Source organism: Coturnix japonica, chromosome 3 (assembly GCF_054131305.1).
Source record: "Coturnix japonica strain WE chromosome 3, WE-NBRP24, whole genome shotgun sequence".
Classification (NCBI taxonomy): domain Eukaryota; kingdom Metazoa; phylum Chordata; class Aves; order Galliformes; family Phasianidae; genus Coturnix; species Coturnix japonica.
Window position 1 is genome coordinate 90,533,173 of NC_140665.1, and position 13,284 is coordinate 90,546,456.

At 38.1% G+C, this 13,284-nt stretch overlaps 1 long non-coding RNA gene across 1 annotated transcript in view; it reads right to left on the minus strand.

Moving 5' to 3' along the window:
- LOC107312194 (uncharacterized) overlaps positions 1-12,671 on the minus strand; it is a 32,709-nt gene extending 20,038 nt beyond the window's left edge. Inside the window, exons 1-2 of the long non-coding RNA XR_014944243.1 lie at positions 12,463-12,671; positions 9,197-9,288 (exon numbers count right to left, since the gene is read on the minus strand). This is a non-coding gene — a long non-coding RNA (uncharacterized LOC107312194). The remainder of the gene's footprint in view (positions 1-9,196; positions 9,289-12,462) is intronic.
- Positions 12,672-13,284: the final 613 nt, after the last annotated feature.

Here is a 13,284-nt window from a genome sequence, read left to right on the forward strand (position 1 = left end):
AATGAAATTCTTAACCACATTAGTGTAAATTTTCACTGGAGTTATTCCAGATTTACCACTCGCTTCACTACAGTTTATTTATCCGTGTCTCTTCTAAAACTAAGATATGGTGCTGGATAATGGGGACAAGCTATGAATGCTCGCTTTACCTAACTGTGAACAGCTTAGCCTACTGTTTATCACCATGGTGCAAGTAAGAAGTAACTGAAATGAAATCATTGTAGATTGATACTAACAATGGCAGAGCTGCACTCTTGAGCATTTCCCTTTCATTATGAGTACTGAGGTTGCCTTCTCTTTCTTGTCTTAGGAACGTATTTAAGAAAGGATCCTCAAGAGGAAAAAAAAGGACTAGGAAGGGCTAAAATAAAAAAGAGAGTGTGGGTAGCAGGTGGAGCTACAAGCAATCTGTGAAAAAGCTGCACTTTATCCTAATAAATGAATTTTCCATCTCAAACTGGAGTTAACTCAATGGCACAAGAAAAGTTTACACCAGCTGTGAATCTGGCCCTACTGGCAAGCGTTCAAGCAAAAATATTATCATCCGCTAGCGTTTACTTTCCAAAAGACATGCTTTTATTTATCTCTTTTTAACAAAATTATTGGCTTTCCTCCAGTGTTAGGCAATTTCTTAAGAATTTCACCCATGGCATCTACCTGGACAAGAAGCTTGTGTCTCTCCCCTCTCAGTGAATGCTGAAAAATACTTGATTACCAGTAGAGGTCAATGTCTGGGGCTCTACACATTTTACACTTACTTAAATATTTCCTTAAATGCTTATTTTGGAGAGAATTTTCTCATACCAAAATGTTCTCAGTACCGCTTTGTGTCATTGTATTCCTTGCACTAAAGACACAGCCACCCTCAAAAGCAAGCACAGGAAATTCTAACACTACAAAAACAGTTTGTTCATATAAAGGTGAGATTCTGGCTTGGCAGATAAAAAAAGTGGCTGCTCCTGAATTTTTTTTTAATTTTTTTTTTACAAATACTAAATAATACCTCATTTTTCTTACATAATATTCAATCTTGTGTATCTTCATGAACATGTATAAAAAATAAAAAATCACATAGCAATCTAACTACCAACCATATAGACATAATTGGTTCTGGAAATATTGTACTTGAAGACATTTTCACATCAGCTGAATGTGTTCAAGTATCATCATAAAATGGTGTTTACACCAGATTAATGCCATGTGCTGTGTGGGAATTATGTCAGGTTATAAATGGAAATACAGTATACAATCTGAAATTCAGGAGTATGGTAGAGTCTGCTTTCTTTTAAAGTGCTGTTAATCAAGAAGAACACAAGTACACGTCTGAATAACAATGCTTTCTATTTACCCTGGTATAAGGAGGGTACAACCCAATTCCAGCTGCCCTAAAGTTTCATTAAACAAGTCATAAAAATACCACCAATTACAATTATTTCTGCATAATAGTAGTGGACTAATGAGTTCACAAGAGCAGACAGGAGTGCTGCTACAAAACCACAAAAAAGAGCCCTCCAATCTCACAAGACTTCTTTTTCTAGCTCTTTTTCTCCCAAAATGGTGCCACTTCTCCATGGCTCCTCTAGGCCTCATGCGATGCTGTCAACACATTTCAACTCAATGATGAAAGCACTTGCTTAATCTGCATTTTGCTCACTGCCTAAATAGTTTAACAGTTGTCGAGAGGGTCGGGAATAGGAATAAAAGCACAAAAAAAGTGGGAGAAGAAGTGAAGAATGCAGTAGCAGAATGAGAATAAAATGACAATTGAGTTAAAAACAGATGAAGAAAGCAAATCAGGGAGTAGAAACTGAGTACTAAAACCAGTGCTATCCTAGGGAGCTTTCCACTGATTTCAGTTTGACCCTTGGGGAACAAAGGTATGGAGAGTAACGACATTGAGAGAGATGGCATCATTGCCACAACAGACCTTAGCAAAGTGGGAGCATATGGCTTCAGAAAGCAATGTTTTACTAAGGGAATGTCTTCCAGCACTGCTGAAGAAGAGGCAGGCTCCTTCATGGGGTAGGAGGGCTGACTCAGAAACCAGACAGTCGCATGAAGCTGGCACTGGGCTCCACGTATCCATCCACGGGGCTTATTAGCTTTGTGGTGAACCAGTCCAGAGAAGGAGCATGGAAGAGTCAGGTCTCCCCCAGTTCTCTGCAGAGCTGCCCCATGTATTATGTTCAGACTGCCTAAAACATGGAGAATACCTGATTCCTTGGCCAGCTCCCTAAATTCATACTCGAGTTCTTCTGAAAAGACCACATAGCTCAGGTTAGCAGCTGGGGGAAAAAAAAAAAAAAAAGAGAGAGAAAGAAAAAGAGAAAGAGAAAAAAAGACAAGAAATACCAACACAGAGTTAAAGCTCCGAGTCTAAATGAGACTGAGACCGACTGAGCAACATTATGTAAGAAGATTTCAGAAAATTACAGTATGTGAGAAGATCTCAGAAGTAAAGGGTGCATTAATCCCTCATAAAGTATAATTTGAGTTTAAAGATAATTTTCATCTCAGAGTGGATATGTGTGTCGTAGGATCACAGCTTCTTGTGTAAGTAGTGAAGTATCTGCAGGGTATTCTGTGGATTGTTTTCCTGTGGCACAGTAAGTTATCCCCTGTATTTTCCATTAAAACATGCTATACGTTCATGTTATTCACATAAACATTACCTAACTCTCTTAGTGATGACAGATTGTCATTTTGATTAAAAATTTAAGGGCATGCTGTTGGTTTGACCCTGATTCATCTACTGAGTAGGACGTGATATCTCTTGTGCTAATCTAGCTCTAAGCAGATTAATATATATATACTCGTATAAATATATACTCATACAGATATAAAAATATATCTGTACATAAAAAACAGTGTTGGAGGACTGAATGAAGGAGAGCATTAACTCTCTCTTTGCACAGGTCCTATTAATATGAAAATTAGTGTAATATGATTAACTGCTCCTTTTAACACCAAAGAGTGAGACTTGAGAGATTATTTTGCAAGATGATAACATTTCCCTATCCGGTTTGTAACCCTAGGGAAAACTGAAAAAAATGTGGATTTTGATTTGAACAATAATGAAATGGTAAGTGATATAGCTTTGCTGTCTTATAATGACTGTATTAATTTGCAAGCTGTAGTGCTAAACCAGAATGGAGGTGCTTGAGGAGATATGCCTGTTATCTAGGCAACAGTTAATATGATGAAAAAGCTATTTAGAAGCAGCTCCATGTTTTTATCATAAATAGAACTTTAATTCCTTGAGAATCTCCATAAAGTCCTGGTAGAATGTAATAAATGCAACATAATCTAAAAGAGAAGACTGTCATTTATAACCATTCCCAATATTAGTTATGGATCTTTTAAAGTTTGAAAGCACTTTCTGTAAGAGAATCTATCCCATATATTCCATCCTATATTACTTTCCAGTTTAGAAAAATGACTTAACTGTGATAAAGAGATTCAATTTTTACCTTTTGCTTGCTTTTGAGTTAGCACGGCAGACCTTATCTATTAATTTGCCAGTGAGAATCTCTCTTCAATTGTGCTTTTTTTTCCCCAAAAAGTGAAAAAGTCTTTTCAATTTTAATTTCAGTGTAGGAAGGAAGTTCTCCACAAGCAGATGACAAAATGGAACTATATGCAGACTGATGTTTTATCACCGGACTAAAAATGCAAAGCTCCTTTCAATACAGTGCTCTTATGATTGTCAGAATTTTTTATTACTGATATATATGTATGTGATGAGGCTGAAGAAGGACTTTTATTAACTGGTGAGACTATACAGATTTCATGTCACATTTACTGAAGCTAAATTTAATTTGGCAAGGCTGTAAACCATAGCCAATTTTTCTACAGCAATAGCCTAATTTCAGCCTTTGGAAAATAATATTTTTAAAGTTTCTTGGAGGTCAGCCTAGAGGCCTGAGAAATGAAGGACTGAATTAAGAAATAAACACAAGGCTATACTGAGTTTCCCACAACATCCAATTCAGACCTCAGTCAGAACCTCCCCAGTCTGGCCTCTCCACAGCACTCATGTTTTGCCTCATCTTACATTGTATCGCAGTGAAGATATACTGGCACACTCTGCACACATCTGACATAGGCTAGCAGGCTGATGTTCTGGGGCAGTACTTAAGAAGTCATTGTCAGTTGGTTGGTCCTCCCCAGATGCATTAAGCAGATAGGTATTTTTTTTCTCAGTTTTTGTATGGAGAGATGAATGAACTGTAGGTGCAGGCATTTGGGTAAGAACAGTTCAGGAGCTTGGTGTACTCATGAGCCAGATGTTGTCTGCAATAGGCTGAAGCACGTGATGCTATTGTAGTCTGAAGGCAAGTGTGTTGTTACCAAATAGTGGTACAACACAAGTAAATGAGGAGGTAAATTAATATTTCTCAAAGGATGGGGAGCACAAATCTTTCTGGGTAAAGACAAGGAGTAACATCATTCCTCAAGAAGGTTTGGATCCTCTAGTACTGCTTGAAGTAAATACAGGGAGACAAACATAAGGTTTATTGATAAGCCCCAAAACACGTGTTCTGATATTTACTTGGGCAAAAATTTATTGTACTTTTTCCTCCATGTGACAGTGGCACAAAATTGTTCTGTTATATATTGAGGTGGACTTCTAACTTTAAAAAGGAAAAGCTTCTGGGGAAAGCATGGGAAAAATTAAAATATATGACTACTGTTTATATATTTATTTTTTTTTTTTAACAAGTATAAAATACCTCTAACCATCCCTTGACTTAAAATCACTGAGAACATGAATATTATGAGAGGAGAACCTCTCTGCTATATATCCTCATAAGCAGTTACTCTAATAAGGAGTTGTCTTCCTTTCTATGAGAGTTGCTCTGGAAGTAATGCATCCTATATTATTATGTGGCCCATGCCATCAGAGGCAGATAGTGGTGGTATGGCACTGTATGCCAGTATTGCATTACATTTTATTGCCGTGTGACTGCAGCAGAGGGGCAGTCAGACAAAATAGCATCTGACATGGAAGTATGTATGAAGCAAAGGCATGTCATTGAATCCCTCCATGTGAAAAAAGTGGCACCCAGTGACATTAATCAAGGCTTGCTAAATGCTGATGAAGAACAAACAGTGGGTGTGAGCACAGTGAGGCAATGGGTGGTGCATTTCAGTAGTGAGAACAGTGACAGTGGGTCATCTCCACTGGTGTAGATTTTTTAAAGTGTGACATGCAGGCTCCTGTTCATTGCTGGCAAAATACATAGCTAACAGTGCTGAATATGTTGGAAAAAAAAATAATGTTTTGTAGCTGAAACTTTTCTCTGCCAAATAGTTTAATCATGGTCTTTTGTACCTGTTGTAGTTTTTATAGAAATAAATAGGAGGCATTACTTTTGGAGCAATCTACACATATATTCTGCATGCTAACATCAATGACGCAGCTTTTTGCATTACACAGCAGAAAAGATTTCTCCTTCTCCTGAGACAGAACTGACAGGACGTGATGGAGAATCTGAGGGAATCTGAAGGATATTCTCCCCACACCAGTATATTCCTTTAAACACTCTCTCGCGGGTTAGGGCAGCAGGAAGGAAGTTTTTTTGTTGAGCTTAGGTCTTCAGAATGCCTCCGTTTATGTGCAGATTGCAGGATGTTATGGTGTTGGCTATGTCAATATTGTCTGAGTGCATTCTTAAACCCTATAGCTCTGAGCAGGTAGAAGTCTGTCTGTAGCTAAATGATAAGGCTCTATCAGCACTAAGTATAATAACATCGTCCATACACACGTACAGACGGCTACAGAAGAGTGATGAGACATTTTGTTTTGCCAAATATAGAACCTAATGAAAGAAATCACGGGTTCTACATTTAGCGCCTGCAGCTTTTAATCATTGAACTTTTGAGTTCAGGTTCTTGGCTCTAGAAAAATCCAGGGCTTTATTGCATTATTTAGCCCTCCCTTCCCCCACTAAAATCCTAGGACTCGAATTAATTACACATACAAATCTTGGCACAGGTTTCAATTTAAAGAGAAACGTTTTTCTTCTGTTAACTTTGTGCCTTTCCTCCAGCGGTGGGATGAGTTTTGATTATGACAGGGAACGCAGTCGTCCCAAAAAGGTTTTGGAACAAAAAAAAACATTTCTTCTAAAGCTTAAAATATTTTGCAAAACTCACTTCCATCACGGTTCTTTCATCACTGCTATTAAAATATATGTCACCATTTTCATTTAGGTTTATGCAAAAAAAGAATCCATAAACTGCTGTCATTTATTTCCACTGCCAATTTCTCAGCTGGTGTAAACCACCATTATTCCAGCTTGGTAACACTGCTGTGCATCCAGCTCTGGATCTGGCTCCTGCCTTCCATTAATTGTGTTACAAGGTAACGGGATGAAATTCTGTGGCCTGTGTTTTATAGGTAGTTAAGACTTGATGTTCTAATGGTCCCTCTCCTGCCTTTAAATTCTATGAATCTAATGAAAATTGTGTGTGCATCAAGGGGAAAATACGCCTGTTTACCATACAAAATTCTTGTGCCCCATTTCACAAGAAGCCAGGATTTCTTTTCACAGTATTGATAATTATATTACAAACAGTATTTAGCACATGAAATTAATAAATCTTTTGCTTCCTCGTTTACACCCGTTTCCCATATTGTATTAGTAACCGCACATTAGCTAATCAGCAGGTTGAGGGGAAAGCTGCCAAAAGCAGATCTGATAATTGGCAGCATTCAAACAATCATAGCAGGAAACTTTACACTTCCTGCAGACAAGGCTACTGATGAAGACAATGCTGAGATATAACTTTAGGAGGAAAGAATTAGGATGTTTAGTACTTTCATGTTTAATGATCTCTTGAAAAACCGGATTCACAGCTCATGGGAGGCACAGGTATTTTGCACAGGAACAACATAGGTAACCACCCAACACTGGTAAAGGGAATTTTGATTTGGCGATCAACTAGAAGCATTCACGAGATTTGTTCTCTGCCAAGTTTTACAAGCCATTTAAAACACCTTTTTATTTGTCTACATCCATATATGGTACAGTTATTACTGCAATAGGTGAGAACTTGACACATTTATCAGCACAACATTCCCCTGAGATAAATATCAACAAATCTATCCCACTGGTAGCAATTTTAAACACACATCAGCTGAGTTTTAGACCTACTCAAGACTTCAGGTGATTTAGATGAGATTTAAAACAATATTCAGTGTTCTAATTTTCCACTCATCTACTGCTTAGCTTTGGCACTATTGAAATTCTTTCAAGCATTTAAAGTTACACAAATTTCCTCGTATATTCTCCTTCTAGGCATAGAAACACTTCAGTCTTTACAGTGAGAAGAAGCTGTAGCTCTTCGGTCAAAGTTCAACCTTCAGCATTATCCACCACTAAGCCTCCTTCATTTATCTCATTCTTGGCAGCATTCTTGCTAATATTTTACTTCAGATACCTTTCAGTTCCAAATACAATAGCAATGGCTGTAGAAGAGCAGAGCTGAAGATCACCCACTTCTCCTCACATCTGAGTTGACTCGGGTTCTGTGGGCAAACAAACCTGTGAGGTTTTTTTCACAGAAAAGAACAGTTTCAACAGGAAAAGGTGAAGTGCCCCTACTTCAAAATAGCCTGCATCTAGAGAAGGAGAACAGGTCTAAAGAGATAGCAGAGGAACAAATAAACAAAAATAAGGACAAAAATAGAAAATAAAATTTCAAATACAGCCTTGGAAGTAACAGAGTAGGAAGAAGTAGATGTGCATTTTGGTGGTAAATTTGCGATACCAGCACTTTCTTAGAATACAGTCAACCTCTGCACATGACTACTGAATTTCACTCTTATCATCTCCTTTACTTATCTGAAGCTCAATTTCTGAGGCTGTCATACCTTCATCTGGAATGCACTCGAGGAATAAAAAGCCTCCAAATTAATCAAAAACAAGCCCAAAATTTTGCACATTTTCTTTCTACTAACTGTTGAATTCTTCAAGCCATCAAGCATGGGAAGACCTCAAAGGATATGCTTACTACTACGCAATATTAAAATCAGTAGGAAAATGCAGGAATATCCCACCCTTAAGATAATCCCTAATATGACCCCCCGCCAAAAAAAGAAAAAATAATAATAACAAAAATATTTTGATTTTGCTTTCAATACAATCAAGATCAGAACCCTCTGGTAAACCACGTGTTTGGTGGATTAAATCTTCACTTTTCCAAGGTCACACAGCAAAATGGAATAATAGTCTTCCCCGACAAATTTCAGATTTACCATTTAATTAATTGACTTTGGCAGTTGGCACACAACCTTTAAAAAAAAAAAAAAAAAAAAATCTGAAATGTCAGCCTTGAAGGGGGAAAAAAATCATTTGATGAATTTAATCTAAGTGCCAACCAAAGCACAAATGTTCCCTGTGGACCCGTTACAACACTGGAGTTCACAACTGATTGCTTGGGAATGAGCAAACTAATGCAGCAAAATATTTACTAGCTAAGTAGATGTAGTTTAATACACACACTCTACTCGCCAGATATTTACACCTGTATCCTATAAAACACTGAAATCTTCAGACTTGTTAAATTAATTAATTTAATTAAGGCAAATAAATAGAAATCCAGGTTGCTGTTTTCCCAAATAAGAAGTTTCACAGGCTGAGAGTGTTCATTTATGATTTTGATTTTTTCTTGTTGTTTTGGTTTTTTTTACAAATGTGAGAAACCACAAAAAGTTGTTCTCCTGCTTCCTGTATATACACGTCGTGCAAATTATATATAGTCTACTGGATAGTCTTCAGCAGTGAACTTCAGGTACCATCTGTACATATTTCTGGCACTATTTATTTGCAATTAACCAGGGCCTTATGTTTTATCCCCTGCAACTTAAAGTCTTAAATGCTGGAGGAGGTAATTTTAGCAGAAGGGAATACTGAAGCCAGCATCAGGTTTTCTAATGAGAAAAACCTATCCTGTTACTCCCTATTTAAACCATTGCGACTGAGAAAGATTGATTTTCCTAGGTTAAAAAAATAAAAAAACGGTCTTGGCAGAAAAGAAAAAAAAAAGTTTTAATAGCACCTGCAAGTGCAGATTAAATCATTTGTAACGACTCATTAAACTTGATGTCTCAGATACTCCACCAGATAAAACAAGCTCCGCTGATTTCACCAGAACACAAGGACTTAACTAAGAGGCAATGGTTATTTACCCCAGGTGATCCAAGGTGTCCGGTCACATAATAAGTAATAGACCTTTCATCCCTCAGAACTTCTCTTTGGGTCAGTGTTGAAACAGAAGAACCTGTAAGAAAGCAGATATAGATGGGAAGTACCAGAACCTTCACTGATGCTGGAGACTGTCCTTCTCTTCTTTCCCCCTACCACACTCATCCCACCCCACCCACGAGTGGGTAAAACAGAAACTGCACATCCTGAAACTTGCAGATGTGCTCATCTTTCTGCAGCTTAGGGAGAACAATTAAGAGAAATGCAGCAAGTTCAGAAATATCCCACTATTCACAAAATTACATGAACTGTCTACGTGCGGATTTCCGTATGAGTAGTAGTAGTCTAAAGATACGGCAAGTGAGGTAGAGCTATGAGCCACGTGGACATCACCAATAAAGGAACAGGCAGAAAAATGCAGACCGCAACATCTTTCAGCTAACTTGCTGCTCTGCTCATAACATGTGGGACTAAATTGGGCAGGCAGCAAACAGATTGTGACAACTCGGTGTACCTCAATTCTTCATAGCTCTACTTTCAGTAACGCTATTTCAATGTCCTAAATGCTGAGTGATGGATGCTTTAGCACCCTTCCCAGAAACACCCACCTGTGGTGCTAAGATTGGTGGAAATGACTCGTGATGATGAAAATATAAACATTTCATCCCAGCCATTGGTCACATTCTCTTAAATTGAGTGAAATTCTCTGCAACTCACTAGCATACAAGTACCTCTGTGTGTGAGCATGTGTAAAAGTGAATTAGGGTGTGGGTGGGGAAAATATGTGTGGTACAGAACGAATAAAACAGAAAACCCCAACCCTCTCTCCTTTTATGCACAAGGAAAGTCAGCCTATTCATGATAGCGCGAGCACTTCTGAAACAAACAAACAGGAAAAGAGGGAGTAAATGACCACGTTTCTCTTCAGTTTTGATATCATCCCTGAAAGCTGCTGAAGAATTACGTACCAGCACATTAAGGAGAAGGAACTGATGAGATGTACAACAAGGAGAACATGAACAAACATTAATACAGAACAGTAAGTGAAGAAGTGGTGAGGATTAATGAAATGTGAAAGCCTGGCTAAATTAAATCAGTGCAGCACAGAAGAATGTAACCAAACCACAAAATACGGGTCTCATGATTTCAAGGAAGTACGTTTTACCATCTTCTGGCACAAATTTACCAGAACTGAGAGAGAGACCCAGAAGCTCTGAATTCCCTTCCTTCTTCCTAGGCTCAGTAGCACCAAAGGGCAGAACGTGTGAGGTGTGAGAGGGGAACAGTGGCACTGCTCTGAACATCTCCCACCACAGTCACAGAAACTGCTGCCAGCTGCCACGCACATTTATGTGTACACTCCACATATTGCATTGATTACAAACAAGAATAACTGAATGTATCTTCCAGTTTCTGAAATAACACAGGAGCAGTTTTGCTGGGTCAGGCTGAGCATTCTTACAGCTTTTTCTCTCATTCCCTGCAATGGATCTAGAGAAATGTAAAAGAAAAGGACAAATACATACTCACTGTTTCCAACTGCATCACTCATGTTGGTATAGTATATTTATTCCACCAACCTGTATAATTAATTTCTATGCATCTTTAAACCTTTTTTTTGTTTGCATTCACATGTTTATGGGTTGCTCAGCCCAACTACAAACTTGGTTTCAAATCCTACATCTAAGAATCATGGAATCTTTTGAGTTGGAAGGAACCTCTAAAGGTCATCCATCCAACTCCCCTGCAATGAACAAGGGACATATAGAATCAGTTAGAATTGATGTCTACTAGTTCCAGTGCCGCAAGAAGGGTTGAATTACCTTACTCTATTCACCTTCCCAGTGCCCTTCGTTATCTCAGGAACTTTCATCAGTTTATCCTTTCTACCTGTTCCATACATTTGACTATCTCTTTTGCCCTCACCCATACAGAACTCTGGGCTGAAGTTTTCAGAGAACCCAAAAATCTTTTATTATGGGAGGAAAGAGCCAGTCCAAAAGGCAATACTATTTATCTAAAGTTAGCATCATTTTATGCTTATTATTACTGAACTTGCCATAACAGAATCATTATCATCACATCCCTTCACAACTCTTTACAGCATGTACTTTTCCTAATAACTTTGTATTATTTGTTACTTCAGTATATCCTCTGCCAGATATTTTTCTAACAGGTCCTTGCATACGTCTTTTGGGGACTTCACTAATGAACTATGACTGGAAAAGCTGACCTTTTATTCCTTTTCATTAGCCCTTGCGGAGGAGCAGCAAAAGAAGAGAATGGGATACATAAAATATTGGATATAAAATATTGTATGGTTCACAAAATAGTTTCCTCAAACACTCAAACACTCACCATTTCAAAACTAAGAAACTCCAGTCCAGCAGACAAGAGTATGAAAAGGAAAAGGAAAGAGGGGAAAAGGAAGAGGGAAACAACTCTTTTAATTGTCTTATTTCCTTCACCATGAGCACGTCTCGCTGCTAGATACCACTATGCACCACGGTCTCACTCCATGATGGAGTTTCCAACTTCAGATCCTGCTTTCATTTTCAAAAATACCTGCAGAACATATGCAGAAAGCTTCTATTCTCCATTCTTGTACTCTCCTTTTTTTGGAGCTGCATAATGTTTGAGTTCAGAATAAAGATAATATCTGGGGTCCATATGCTCCTGAAAGTAGTTTAACTCATAATTTAAATCTACATTTTTAGAAACGCTTACTTCTTTCCAGTTTCCCCTCTATAGAAAATGTTAGTGTATCCATTTGAAGGGAATGGACACCTCCCAGCCCATTTTCATTCTCTGCTACTGATCATTATTAATTGATTTTGTAAATGGACAGAACCCTTTAGGGGCATTACATGATCAGTAAGCTGCATTGGAAAGCAATAATATGACACTATGAAGTATGAGGACTTTTCTGAAAGTAATGCCTCCTATTTTATAATATTGGCCGTCAAATTAAGAAGCAGATGTCGATGATATGGCAGTACAGGTTGAATCTTCCCACCAATCATCTCTTATGTTTTCTTACTGTGTGACAGATGGCAGCACATGGTCTGTCTGACAAAATGGAGTCTGGCAGAAAGGCATATGAAGCAAAGGTGGGGAACTGAACTCCTCCATGTGGAAAAAATGGAGCCCATTGACATTCATTGATGTTTGTTGAACATATACGGAGACCCAACAGTGGATGTGAGTGCTGTGATGTAATTCTACTCCTCTTCTCACTAGAACAACCTACCTCATTCATGAAGATAATGATCTTTTTTAACCCTGTATACCATTCCCTCTGTAGGCTCCTGGTCCCTCCCCATGACAGGACCAGTGGCACTGGTGGCGCTACTTCAGTGGATCCAGTGGTGGTACTTCTCTTCATGTCTTTCATAGTCCTCAAGAGAAGCCTAGGTGGCAATGAAACTGCTGACCAGAAGTTATCTGTTATGAAGAGCGCTGAAAATATAAGAGAGAAACAATCTGTGACTGCTGCCTTCTCTACACCTTACTTTGCATTTTGTAGTGAAACATCGATGTTGCACCGATGTTGGCTTTTTTTCTTACTTCTATTTTTTAAGATTTTTTTTTTTTTTTAATATTGCTGGCTTTCTAAACTCTCTTCTTTTTAGAGGGATATTTCTTTCCTTCCACATTTGCACGTCTTGTGCCATAAACCAAACGGAGGAAAGGAAACCTGGTCTTTTGTCCTGTTTTGTATCTTTGCATACAAAAATTTTTCCTTTTCTAATTAGAAATGCACATACTGGCAGCCCAGTAGAATTTATATTTTCTTTGGGGTTTGGTTTTTTTTTTTTTTTTGGATTAATCTTCATCAGATGTAGTTAAAGTGGTTACTCAGGCCTTGTTAAAGCTTATTTCTTTAGTCAGCAACCTCCAAAGTATGTTTGTAGTAATCAGTGAAGCCTGATTTGAATCTGTTTTGCAGTCCTCCAGTTTCCCTACTATCACTCAGTAGTTTTTTACCCCATTGTCAAGAAATACTAGCAATCCCTAGGAGCAAGGAATTCCAGAAGCTATATCTGGCATTGCCCAAGACTCATGGCAAAGT